At 44.8% G+C, this 14292-nt stretch overlaps 1 long non-coding RNA gene across 1 annotated transcript in view; it reads left to right on the plus strand.

The window, feature by feature from the left end:
- Positions 1-262: 262 nt before the first annotated feature.
- Positions 263-14292, plus strand: part of LOC309442664 — a 43558-nt gene continuing 29528 nt past the window's right edge. Inside the window, exon 1 of the long non-coding RNA XR_014184646.1 lies at positions 263-483. This is a non-coding gene — a long non-coding RNA (uncharacterized lncRNA). The remainder of the gene's footprint in view (positions 484-14292) is intronic.

Genomic DNA, 14292 nt, shown 5'->3' on the forward strand with positions numbered 1-14292 from the left:
TAACGAATGTTACTTTAAATGCAGCTAATTAGGTGTGGTCTTTCGAAAAAATCATATTGTGCCTTGATGAAATCTTCATACTGCCAACAACAAATCTGGTTGAACTATATCAGGAATATGTTGCTATCACATGGTTTACCAGCAATGTTTTTGTTAGTTGTAGCCTTTTGGCTGGAAAGCAGAAGGGACCTTTTACCCTGAAAACAACCACCGTCCTGTAACCCCAGCTGAACTGATCTGCTACTGATGTGCAACAGCACTGCTGAAGCCTTAGGAAATGCAGTATCGGATGATGAAAAGGAGCTGGTTGCCACACCAGATCCTGCCTTCCCCTCTGCCTTTGGCAGCTACAAAGAGGCAGGCACAGGGAATAACGTTTTTGCACTGGGGTGTGTTTGTGTTTGTGGTGAAAACGGAAACTGGTGAAGTTCAGTTGAGCTGGAGGATGGTCCTGCTAAATGCTTGGGTTCAGAATCAGCAGAGGTGAGTGCACAGCAGACCAGATACCACAACTTCTCTTCTGGGTTGGGCAAAAAAAGCCCATTAAAGTGAATGGGAATAGCAATGAAGGGCTGAAAGCTAAAAAAAGTGCTCTGCCCAATGTGGTTCCTGAGCATGGCAGCAGCTGTCAGAGGGGCTGAGGAGATGATGCCAGGAGGAGAGAGGTTTTGTGTCTATGTGGAACATGTGGAGCACAAGGGTAGTTGTGAGAGAGAGGGATGGGGCCAGAGGATCATAGAACAGTTTGGGTTGAAGGGACTTTCAAAGCTCATCCAGTGCCACCCCTGCCATGAGCAGGGACATCTTCACCAGCTCAGGTTGCTCAGAGCCCCATCCAGCCTGGCCTGGGATGTCTCCAGGGATGGGGCATCCACCACCTCTCTGGCTAACCTGGGCCAGAGTTTTACCAACCTCAATGTAAAAAATTTTCTTAGTCATGTCCAGTCTGAATCTCCGCTCCTTTAGCTTAACACCATTCTGCCTTGTTCTATCAAGAAGGAGGGAAATGTGACCCCATACATTCGTCCTTCCTGATTGCATCTACGATTTCCATTAATGGGAATGTAAGACATTTCATTACGTGGTTTGTTTGATCTAAACTTCACATTTAATCCCCCTCCCCAGAGACAGGGCAAGTGGTTTGTTTTCCCTGTTTCTCCCTACCCTGACGCCAGAGCCCACCTCAGAGATAACGCAGGGGCTGCTGGAGCAGCTTGCTGGCTCTTCCCAGGAGATGTGGCTGGAGACAGTAGTCCTCTTCTACCTCCTAACATCCTGCGGCGCTTGCTGCACCTCCTGCATCAGCCCTCAGCTGCTACCGGTGATGCCACATGTGCCCAGCCTGGCTGTCCCTTCCCTGCATGCAGGGGAAAACCAGGAGGATGGGGGACCAGATTCCTAAATTATAAACAAGGAGGTAAAAGAATGATATAGGAGGGCACAAAATCCAGTTTAAGCACACTAAAATGCATCTCATGGGAGCCAAAGATAAACTGGAACTGGACCTTGTCTGTGCTGGTGATAGAAATACTGGTGGGGATGTGGCTTCCCATGTTGGCCAAAAATTATGCAGAAAGTGATTCCACCTCAGCAGAAAATCTGCTGGAGATTGTAAAATAAAATAAAGAAAAAAACTTCTTTGGGTAAGCACAGCTCAATTGAAAGATCTGCTTCAGACATGCCAGCTTCTTTCTAAACATGGAATGAAATGGCTTTTGTACTTTTAGATTTTGCTTTCCCAATTTAGATTAGGATCACATGTACTCCAAATTAGAGCTAGAAAGGGGAGTCTTGCATATTATTTTCTTTCTGAAATCAGGCTCCACTGAGGGTTTTTAGCATTTTACTGATAATTCTTCTTTGCCAGCAGAACTAGACATGGAGCCTAAGCATGCCCTTATTAAACCCACTGGAAGTTTTGATGTGGATTTAAATGGCACCAGCATTTTTTCCCAACGGGACTCTGAATTTTATTTTTCTTTATTTTTTCTACAGCTCAGTCTTACAACTGTTTTCTGCTGGCATTTGCTGATTTCCTTTGCAGGACCAGTAGCCCCAGAAATAGGCAAATAAACAGAAATGGTCCCCAAACCTTGCTGCCAACAGGGACAGTTAAAGAATCAGTTTAGTGCCTACATCTGGAATTTCTTTTACAGTAAATTGACTGGGATCAGGAAGCATTAGATACCAGCAAATTCCAGTTTGATTGCTAGCAGGTGCAAATGCAAATGAGGAAAGCATCGTACCTGGACTTTGGCTCTGGATTTTGCCTTCCCAAAACTTCCAACAAAAAATCCTCATTAGGGTTTGACCCATAGAAGAAAATTAGAAAATTACTGACTTTCAAGTTGGTTTCCTTGCTTGCTTTCAAAATGAAAGCGCTGGTTGGAAACATGTGTGCATGCAAGTCTGTTTGGAAGGAGGGCTGCCCCGCTCTAACCCAGCTCTTTTTTTTAACTCCTTGAAGGTGCCGAAAGACCTCCCAAGAGCTTTTGATCTTTGAAGCTGTTTTATTACAACACAAAAATTATAAGCACAAGGAAAAAAAAATATTTATTTAAAGAAGGGAAAATAGTGAACTCCTGGGTGAGACGGATAAATTAAAAGCTGGAAAATTAATCTCCAACCTGCTCTGTGAATTCTGGCAGACTGAATGTCTTCCTGTCCCATCCTGCTGGTCACTGTGTGCATCCAAACAAACCCACCTTGGCCCAAAGTGTCTCTTTTTTAACCAGCCTTCCCTAGATTTGGAGCTGGGTAAGCAAAGAGGCTCTGGATGTTTTTGTTTGATCCAGTCTCACTGATTAGAAGTATGAGATCTGTTATGAACTGCCACACAGTGAAAGCTTGGGAAAGGGGTTGATGGAGATGTGTGGAGCATGGCTCTCGCTTATGCTCCATCTGTCCTGGAGGACAGCCCAACAGGCGTCCAGGAGGATGTCGGGGAGCTGCAAAGCCACGAGGAAGTATTTCTTTACAGGGTGTGTCAGGAGGGGCACTTGCTGCACCATAAAACTGTAGACGCCAAAGATTATAAATGGGTTTAAAGTGGATAGACATATTTACTGGAGACAGAACCACCAGTGTCCATCGTGGGGGCCAGGTACAAACAGGGGTTTGGGAGATGGCCACCTGCCCAGCAGCAGACAGGTCCATGAGGTACACTGAAATACCCAGGAGAAGGGCTCTTTGTCCATATATTTCCCTAACACATCCTCGCTTCCCCTGGGATCCCTTGTCCTCCCTACACAGGGACAAATAGGCATCTCTGTGAGATCGTCCTCCTTCCCTAATTTGATGTCACTCTTTGAAGTATTGTCAGTGACAGAACTGGCTCCTCCTCAACCCTCTCTATGTCATTGCACAAAAAAAAAACCCTCTTTGCCAAGGGCTGTCCATGGTATTTCATCTTGCTCAGGGCAACAGATGAGAGAGTTTCCTTTACATGGCTTAGCTCTGATGCAGATCCCACAGTGTTCCCTGGCAAATTATTAAAGCATTAACCATGCTCATTTAATGCTATTGAGATGCAGATAAGATGTACTGTATTATGTATTGTATTCCCCTCTCAACCCCTCAGTGTTGCTGGGCATGTTTGTTAATGTCAAGGGCAGGTGTTTTTGTGTGATACCTGCTTAGTGGTATTTATGGTGGTATTTATACCAAAGCTGCAGTTAATGTCATTGTCCTCTGTTTCGTTACACTCTTAGATTAAATTGCATGTCTGGCTCATCATTTATTCAATTATTAAAACATCTTAATGAAGGTTAACAGCACAGTGCAGCAGGGTTGTGCAGAACCAACACACATAAATCTGTCAGGTATTATGTCTGGAAAGGTGACTGAACTCCTCCTCCCAAAGTGCAGGTGGGACGGATTGAAAGTGCATGCAAAATAGTGCCAGAAACACCGCTCTGAACATGATCCTTCTGAGAACCAGAGCTGGAGAAATGGAAAAAGGGTGACAACGGGTCTCCCTGGTTTCAGCTGCCAGGAAGCGCTGATCAGTAACCTGGCATTTTGGATTTTTCTCTTGCTAATCTTGGGTGAACCCGTCTGTGCTTTGAAAGACCAACTCCAGAGCAGAAACTTCTCTGAACATGTCTGGTTAGGCTCTCCAGGGCTTTTTGGGAACACTAGGGGTCTGCATAGCCATGGAGAACTCTTTTCACGGACATGTAGACGGAGGAGAAGTTCTGCCTCTGCAAGGACGTGGAAGTGGTGAAGGTGGCATGGGTTGTTCTTAGCATGGACTCTGTGATGACATTGGGACTGTTGCTGACCACCAGTAGAGACATCCCACAGCACCTGTAGAGGAGCTCGGGGCTGCAGGAATTGTGTCCAAAGCCCTTATTCTCCTGGGGAAAAGGCTTCCAGTGCTGCAGGAAGGCCCTGGGCAGCAGCCTTGACACAGCAGCTACGGTGATAGTCTTAATTTTGTTTTGTTCTCTTGCCAAATATGAGATAAAGCTTGGGAAAAAGCTAGAGGACTTCATTGTCATTTTACACAACATTGTTAAGTAGCGAGTTAAATTTCCAAATGGGTCCGGAGTCAGAGATATTCTGTAGCTTTCTCTGAGTTATCTACAACTGACTTGTCACCTAATGCCTTGATCACAGGCTAAAGGGCCTGCTGGTTCAGTTCTGCTTCATCAAAACAAGGGTGATATTTGTATTTCACAGCAAATATCCATGGCCATCACAAAACACTTAAATGACAGGTTTTCTCCCCCCGCCTTGGGTGAGAGCCATTAGATTCATGTGTCATGCTGGAAGCAAACAGAAGTGTTTCTTGCTCAGCAGTCCGTTGATGTGCTTGCCAATGGCAGCAACATTTATTGCCCAATAGTACAATGCTTAATTGAATTGTTACCTTGTTAATTTTTTAATAAGCTCATTATGATCTATTAATGACTTTGGAGCAGTAAAGGTTTTCCAGCCCAGGATATGCCAATATCCTGGGGAATTACTGCTGTATGAGCCGGTCTGAATGATCCTTAGTAAATCAAGCAACGCTACTGTACAATGTAGTTTGCACAGAGATTTAAGATTATACAGGTGTCTTAGACATGGAAGCACAAGTCAGCAGCAAAATTATTTCCTATCCTCTTCCAGAGGTGTTGCTGTGCCCTTTGCTCATTCCATCAGGTTTAATTATTTAATTCATTTCTCTTGAGATGAACTGATTTGTTCCACAGCTCAAGTGCTCATAATGTCCTCATGCAGTTCAATAGCCGTTCATTGATCTGCTTCATAGTCCTGCAAGCATTAGTCCTGCTAGTTCAAGGGTGGCCCTGCTGACATCATGAGTTCCCTCCCCAGAGGTAATTCATCACTCACTGCCTCATTCTCTACAGTTCATTTACACACTGCAGTGGCAGAGCCCAGGAAAAGGTCATGTGAAGAGAAAACACTCCCAAGTATAATGTTGGTATGGTTGTGAGGACACTTGCACTTATTTCTTCACTGCACATTTGCAGATCACTGGTTTTCCAATGATGCTGTCCCAGCTCAGACTGATGGAGAGGAAGACAGAGTCCTTCACCAGAAACTCTCTCACCTTTCACTGTGTTCAGTCAGGTTTGGGAAACCATAAAATAGACCTTCCAAGCATATACAGATCACTAGGGTAGAACGTTTACCCGGATTTAATGGGGAAGTAACACGAGTGTCATTGAGGCAAAGGAAAGCTCTACATCACCTCAGTTTAAGTCTCAAAGGCAATGCTCCATGACACTTCAAAATATAAACAGTGTAGTGAGAATAAATATAATATATGGGCTTTGCCGATGCAAATGAAAAGCAATTATCCCAAATCGCAGTCTTAATTTATAAGCAGTCAGTATAATTTGAGAAACTGAAATCTGATGTTGCTAAATCAAATTCCTGTAATTCCACTGGGCATTAAGCACATAATAAGATTACACTGTGCACTGAGCATGTCCTTGTTAAATCTGCTGGCTACTGCATTTTTATTGCTCTCCTGGGGGTTTATTTAGTTTACACTTCCAGTAAAAGGTAATGTTTTCACAGTGTCTTTGGTACGTTGGCCACACAAGTTTGTTTGCAGCAGGCAGAATTGTTAAACCATATAATTTGCTTACATCCCTTGGTGGCTCAATTGGAAAAAAAAGGCAATTAAAAGACACCATGTGGTTGTATATAACCAATTTAAAAAAAAAAAAATAATAGTGAATCTACTGTACTGTAATCAGTAAGGAAAGGAAGCCATGCACAATGGTGAGGTTTAGCTGTGAGACAGCTAAATTGATGAGCTCTCCTGTTTAGATTTGGTTTTGAATGCCTGAATAGTGGTGCTAATAGATGATATCTGCGATTTATATACAAAAGTGACCTTGAGACTAGCTGGTCTCGAAATAATCAGGAAGAATGGGATTTCCTTGCAATAGGCTGTCTGTAATCTTGGAAAACGGATGAGAAGTCAGGGGATAAAGGGAGGACAACAGGTAACTTGGATATTGGCCAGTGAAAGTCCTGGGGAGCAGCACAGTATTTCCTAAGAAAGACTCAGAGACAAGATGTATTATTTTAGAAGGAACCACCTCAGCGTCCATCTACAGATGTGCTCTCCTGGCACTAAATTCCTTCCTGCTCTCCAGCAGGGCTTGGTTTAAACTTTTGGGTGTAAAAGTCCCCAGGAAGATGCTTATCACTAATCAGGATAATGCTGGATAAGGTTAATAGACATCTTAATTTACATTTTAAATCTTTGCCATAGTGGCTGGGATGATTCCTGTGGCTGTGAATAGGAAGTGTAAAACTGTGGGCTCAGATCTCTCCTAAGAAGTAACATCCTTTTATTCATTGGGAATTTATAGCATTGCTTAATGATCCTGTAATATTTAAATCTCAGTGATTTTGTAGGGACATCCTTTTTTTCCCCTAGTAAGTTCACTTTCCAGAACACTTTTCTAGCCAAGGTTTCAAGAACTTCTCCAAGTCTGAATCAGGACACCTGGCTCTTGTAGCTGAATTTTGTCAGAAAAGAACTGGCCAAGTGTGCATTAATCTCTGGAATCAAGAAAATTCTGCTAAGCATGACTTGTGATAGCTGCATGAGCAGAGAGGAGCCTGTGGATATCTAGAAGGTCCCAAAATTTTGCTTTAGACCAGATCTGAACATTTCTTCAGCATGTTCTCGCAGTTTCCAGCAGCTGACTCTTGGAAGATTTCTTGCCTTGCTTGGAAAAAAACCCCTATATAATTATATATGATTTCTGATGTGTATAGAAAGATTCCTGGAGTGAGTTTTTCCTGAATCTCTTCTTGCTTTGTACACCCACAGATACGGTGTTACAGGGCCAAGCACAGGTGAGGTCAGAGTCTGACCTGTGGGGTGTCCTGCAGCTCTCCAACTTGTGTGGAAAACGTGATGGAGAGTCACTTATGCACTGAATGCTGCAGTTCTCTATGGGGACTCACTTTGCTCTGGATTTAATGGTTTGCAACCTGGAAGGTTTTCCTGTGTCTAAACCCAGGAGTGCTCTAGCCAGTCACCAGCTATTCCTTATATTTGAGAGACAAAGCCAAGGTTTGTTTCAAGACTGGGCAAACCTGGAGGTTTCTGTTTGAAATGGTTGCAAGCAGCCTGGTTTCTCAGTGCTAGGTGCACCAAGACTTTGACTAGAATTCTTCCATTATTTGAGATTTATTGCTGGCAATGGACAAGTTCCTTTGGGAAGGCCTCAACATGATCTGTCAGTAATTCACCAAAAGTTTGGCACAGTTTTACCTGAGGGAACTCTAAACCAGCAAGCCTTCCCATGACGAATATCACAGAGGTCACGGAACAATTAGGATTAGGGTTACAAATGTGTTTATCAGTGTCAGGATAATTATGACTCCTAGATCTGTTAGATGGGCATCTTAAGACAGCTACTTTGGAAGACTTAGAGGGAGAAGGAAGAGCTTGAACCATAAACCACATGAGTGCTGTGTGTGCCACGCAGGCTGTCGCTTAACTATTGATAACATATTGACATTGCCATGGTGGGCTGGAAAAGGCTTTTCACTGTCTTTTTTACTACAAAGACTAGAAGGTGTCTGAGGAAGCTAGGAGAAACTCAGAGCAAACAAAAGGAGGTGCATCTTCTCACAAGAGGCTCTTGTCTGTGGAATAGCCGCAGTCCCTTGATCAGCTGTTGATACAGATGCTAAAAAACTGATGGAGGCTTCAGGGAACGCTAAACAAATTCATGCAAGAGAGATGCACCCAGGGTTGCTAACTGTACAGGAACTACATCTCTTGGGAAACCCTTCTGCTGAAAATGGCTGGAGGCTGGAGAAATATCAATAACTGCTTCCTTGAGCTTAGACTCTTTCCTAGCAATCGCCTCTTGGATTAGGCTGATCTTTATTCTGATGGTTATGGCCAGCCTGATGGTTTGTTGTGCTACAGCCCCCTTTGCATATTTGTGCTTTGGGGATACAAAACAGGCCCTTGTTGCGTGCTCCTTTCCCCTCTGCCCCTTCACCCTGATAGGCTGCATCTGGTGTGTGGGATCAGAAGCAGGAAACCCTCTTGCATGGCCTTGTACACAGCACATCTCTCATCAGGAAAGAAGGTGCAAGGTGTGTGCTCAAAAAAACTGCCAGATAATTGTCCCAGAGGGAAGGTAGTTTTATTGATGACTCCAGTTCATCATGTTAGCCATACCTCAGTTTATTCCTGCTCAGGGGCAGTGCTTTTCCTTTGAAAGAAAGAGACGTAGCCTTTCATGAGGACAGCACTTGTGTCTCTGTTCCATCAATGAAAGATTAGGATCTTGCATGTCTTTCAGTGCTGTAATCAATTTATTGCTTTATGGGAACCAGAGCTCCCCAGGAAAGTGTCATGGATTGTGTCATGGTGCACACTGCATGCATGGAGACCTTTGATTCAGCTGGCAGACATAAAAAGAAGACAAAATGTGTTTAGCCAAAATGTTCTGTAATGACTGCATGTGTGCAGCTGCAAAAAGAGCAACAGTAACTGAGCCAAGAGTGGAAATTATTGGCAGCAGGGTCTGCATTCATGTGTGCTTCATATTTTATTCCTGATTTATAATTTATTTAGCAGCTGTGCAATGTAGTTTGCTATGTCACTGTTATGTTCCCACCTAACTGCTGTCCACCCTTCCCAGGGCTCACCTGACACCATGGCTGGTGACCTGCTCTTGACGTTGACCTCTGCTGCCCAAGAGTTTGGGAGGTGCATTTGATTATGCTCCAGGCATAAACATTTGGGATGATGTAGTGGCATAAGAACTTCCTCTCTATACCTTAGTCCTGATCTGGAGAAACTGGAAACAGACTGGGAGCTCTGGAACACGGGCCAAAGCCAGAAAACCTCAAGGGAAGCTGTTTCAAGCTGCAGTCCAACTTGTACAACCCAGCCAGTAAATCCTTACCTCAAGGCTCGACAAAATTGTCCTGACAAGAGAGATATTCTCCTCAGTCTGTGTATTCCTCCTCCTCTCATCACCAGTGCGGCTGAGAACTTATTGACAGAGCTAAGGTCCATCACATGCTGGTTTTTTACCTCTTTCACCCTCTCCTGCTGAGAGGGCTCGGGCAGGGCTATAGGCTGTGTTTTGCACTCAGGGCAGGTGGCATGGAAATGGTTAAAGCTGCTGAGGACACAGCCGCTTCTTTGCAGCTCAAATGATTTTTACAGAAACCATAAAAGCCGACTGGCCAGCAGAAGGACGAGGGAACACTTATATAAATATGTCCCTAGATTAAGTGGTGCTGCAGTCTGCTCTTCACATGCTGTGGACAGCTTGATATTAACACAGGAGCAGAGAGCACTGAAGAAGCAGATCCTTGTTGTTTCCTAGTCTTCAAGTGGGTTTTTCCTTTATTTGTATAAGCAACTTTAATGACTGAGCTAATGTTCAGCTCCTGCTAGGCCAGAATGAATAGAATCATAGAATCACAGAATGCTTTGGTTTGGAAGGGACCTTCCAAGCTCATCTAGTTCATCCCCCTGCCATGAGCAGGGACATCTTCACCAGCTCAGGTTGCTCAGAGCCCCGTCCAGCCTGGCCTGGGATGTCTCCAGGGATGGTTCATCCACCACCTCTCTGGCCAACCTGGGCCAGGCTCTCACCACCCTCAGTGTCAAAAATTTCTTCCTCAAGTCTGGCCTGAATCTCCCTCCTTCAGTTTAAAACCATCACCCCTTGTCCTATCATAACAAGCCCTGCCAAAAGGTATCTTTCCATCTGTAAGCCCCTTTTAACTACTGGCCAAGCTTGGTCTCAGATTTTGCATCTCTGGAGGGTACACTGGTGAGAAATAAAGCCACAAGAGCAAGGCACAAGACCTGGTCCTGTACGCTCTGAAGCCCAAGCTCCTTTTACTGTTTCCAGTGTGCGTCTGCAGGAGCTCTGCACATTTATGACAGCATTTCACAGCGTCCCTTCACATTGTGTTTTCAATATTTTCTGCTTCTCCCTCTGCTCCTGCAAACTGCGGAGCTGCTGCCTCTTACACTGAGCTCTAGTGTTTAGGAAGGTGTGACTTCTGTGGAAGTTGCGAGTTTTTGTTGTTAAGTCTTTTTTCTCTCCCTCCTTTGTTATGACAGAGGGATTCTTGCAAATATAGTACAGGTTTATTTTAAAGGTTGAAACAGAAAAGTGCAGGAGTACGTTGTACAAAGAATGAGAAGCAGATCCTAACTGTACTATTCATTTGCCTTATATATGGCTCTTTCTGGATACTTTTGTTGCCCTTTTCACAAGTTTTGGTTTAATATCCTCCCATGGAGAAATTCTTCCCCATAGATACGGCCCATCAGGACATCACCTTTAAACCCCAGTGGATGGTTTTCAGGCCAATATATCCTGCTTCTATCCAAGGTTTTGTCCATGCTCTCCTATGTTCCACTGCTAGTAAGCGTGAGGGGAAGGAGGATAACGTCTGGTATACCAATTACTAGTGCTTCAAATAACTTCTAGGGGAAGGATGTGCCTTCAGCATCAGGTGCCTGTGGGCTTTGTCTCTCCTGCTTGAGCCCAGCTGAGGAAAGTGTTTCCCTTTGTCTGCTTGCAGAGCTCTGAATTTGCACATTTGAAACCTCCTGGGCCCAACATTTGCAGCTTTGGTTCCTGTCCTGAGGGTAGGTCCTGGCAGAGAGTCCTGGAGCTGTCACATTTCCTTCCAGGACTATAACTCAGAGCTGGACATGTAAAGATTTCCATATGCAGGAGACAGGGGACACTTCCAGTCTCCTTCAGAGGGAAGGATGCAGTTTAGAAGCCCTGAGCCACTTTGGTTGATAATAATCTTAACAATCCCTGTTGCTGGCAGTTTGGAAGAACAGATCTCTGCTGGGAATGGATGAGCCAGAGGTGCACTGGGGTGAGGGGACATTCAGGATCAGCTGGATGTGACACCCCTTGCAGTCTCCCAGGTGTGTATCTGGCTCCCCATGTCCCTAAACATCAGTAGCTCCCCTGTCCCCACACATCCAGCCCCCAAAACCTTCTGACCTGCAAAAGACTGAACTGGAATTAACCACCAAGCAGACACAAAATGGTCTTGTTTTCTCAGCAGGATTTTCCACTGGTTCCTGGCTGGGGTCTAAAATCAGAGCTGCTGCTGTGCCATCTGACCAGCAGGACAGCTGCGATTGATTTTTATTTCATGCCCATTGATAGAGATAGTGCAGGTGGGAAACTCTGAAACTTTTTAATGTCAGTATTTATTGCATAAATAATAAACTAAGAAAAGCTGTAGTGGAGTGAATGAAAAGCAGTCTGGCATTTACTGGAAAGCAGAGTTTAGCAGGTAATTTTTCAACACAAAGACAGTTTTGCTACAGAAGATGTTGGGCCTGCTTTTGCTGTTAGTTGTGCAAGTGGAATTTGGAAGTGGTCCTGGGCCGGTGGAGAAAGTGGGGTCAGAGTCAGCCTCACTGCTTGTGCTTGTGCCTTTCCTCATGTCACAGCAACAGTGCATGTCAGTCACCTCGGGGTAATGGTCTGGTGTCACTGCCAAACACCTGGGTTGACAACAGCTCTGCTGATCAATTAACAACCCCAACCGACTGCTTAATGATTATTATTTTTTTAAATAACAATTTGTACTTTTGGAGAATGAACTAAATTATCTGCTGCCCTGGGCTGAACTTAGATGGTCCTTCTGCCCTGTCCAGCACCTTTTATTTGAGAGATACTGCACAGCACTGTGTGAGAACAAGGTTGTGAGCCAAGGGATGGGCAGGAAAAAGGGAGATGTAACTTCTGAGAAGGGTGAATACAGCATGTCCTCCTATGCATGGTCTGGGTGTTCTCCGGAGCTGCAGGTTCTTTCCAGGACCCCACCAGAAGAACGACAAACTGTAGCTGAGTCTGTTCGTTTCTTCAAGAGGATCCATTTGGAATCAAAACAGGGTCATGACAAGTTCCCCATGCGTGTTTGCAACTGCACCACGCTGGAAACACCTCAGCAGTTTCCACCATTATCCATTGATAACCTTCCACTTGGCGATGAACATAAAAGGAAGAATTATGTCTAAAGCTAAGCAGGCTGTGGACAGGATGAGGACAGTAGAAAACAAGAGATGAACAGGAGGGAGAACTGGAACCCTCTCCCTCCTGGTGTGGTGGACTTTGGACTAGGTCATGTTTACACGTCAGAGTTCAGTTTCACCCACCACCCTGTGCAGATCCAGGGGTCTCTCCTCGCCTGCGCAGATGATGGGGTCTGGAAAAGGCGTCCCAGACCTCCTGCCCTCACGGAGCCACCTGCAGCATCAGGAGTCTCCTGTCCTTCCCCATTCACTTTCCCAGCAAGGAGCATTTATCAGCCAATTTGCCCACGGTGCAGATGTCTGTCTGGAACCGTAATGACATTTACCAAAGGGGACTAGAAATTGTCACTGGGGGAATGCAAATAATGAAGCCAATGCCTTTTATTGACACACGTGGAAGCTGTTTAATCTGGGTTGTTGGCTGTCAGAAAATAGAGCTCTTTTGTGGTAGTTTTCTCAGTGAAGCAATATTGTGCTTAATTTCAAGGTTTGTGGCCTCATTTAAAAGTGAGCTCTTCTCAGCTTTTAGGTTTGGGGCTCCTTCATAGCAATAACATATCAATTCAGCACACATCTAATGGTCTGATCAGTCTCTGCTTGCAAGCTACAATGATTTCTGCCAAAGATTTATTGCTAAGAAAGAACATGAACATTTTCATTTTATTCCCCTTTCAAAAGCAGTTGTAAGCCAAGCACTCAAGCCTTTCAGCCCCCAACTATTGATTTAAGCATTCTGCTTCCCATTTAAGATATGAAACTTGGTCATCTTTGGATTTCTTATGTGTTTAAAAGGAGGTGTGCTCTGCCACCTTGTTGTGCAGGCAGCCAAGAGGACCAAGATCCCTTGGAGAGGGTGATACTTAAGGATGAGCATCACAGGTTTAAAGACCAGGAAAACAGCTCCTGTTAGGAGAATGTGCAGGCACAGGACTCCTTGTGCCACTAAGCTCTGCCAGCTGCGTTTAACTCAAGAGCCTAGGAAGTCTACAGCACCCCAAAAACTGGTTGATCATAGAATAGAATCATAGAACAGTTTGGGTTGGAAGGGACCTTTAAAGGTCATCTAGTTCAACCCCCCCTGCAATGAGCAGGGACATCTTCACCCAGATCAGGTTGCTCAGAGCTCCGTGCAGAATGATTGAAATAAGTGGGTCTTTTAAGGATTTTTTTTTTGTCCAGATACCTTTAATTTTCTTAAATATGCAGATTTCATAAAAGGAAGTACTTGGTTTCACTGATTATATGATTTTTCAAGGAACACATCAGACAATCACCTCATCTGTTGACTGGTAGATCACTTTGCAATGTTAATTTTTACTGGGGGTGCAGCACAAGAGGTTTGCCGAGATCAGCTTTCCTCCCAGCTCTGGCTCCCACCAGGGCTGAGAGGTGCCACTTTGCATCCACATCCTCCCATAGGGAAATGGATGTGTAATATGGGGGCAGGGAGGGAGAACAAGTGCATACTGATTTTTTGGAAGGGGGATCTTGTCAAAACCTCCCTGCTGTCTGGCAAAGCAGCCTGTTGGGCTGGTTCTGCAGCAGCCCTGCACATCGGGGCTACCCAGAGCCCCAGAAGAGCCACCTCTGGGATTAAAGCCCTGGCAAGAGGCTTTAATAACAATCTCCCCTCCCAAAGATACGTATGCATTAGGGCTTATCTTGTTGCTTCATTAAGGAACAGGACGAGGGGCAACCTCGGGGGTCACCAAATCCTGCCATTGCAGGTAGACATGTCATCTAATCCCTTTAAT

The sequence above is a fragment of the Streptopelia decaocto genome (assembly GCF_964273445.1).
Source record: "Streptopelia decaocto genome assembly, chromosome: 7".
NCBI lineage: Eukaryota > Metazoa > Chordata > Aves > Columbiformes > Columbidae > Streptopelia > Streptopelia decaocto.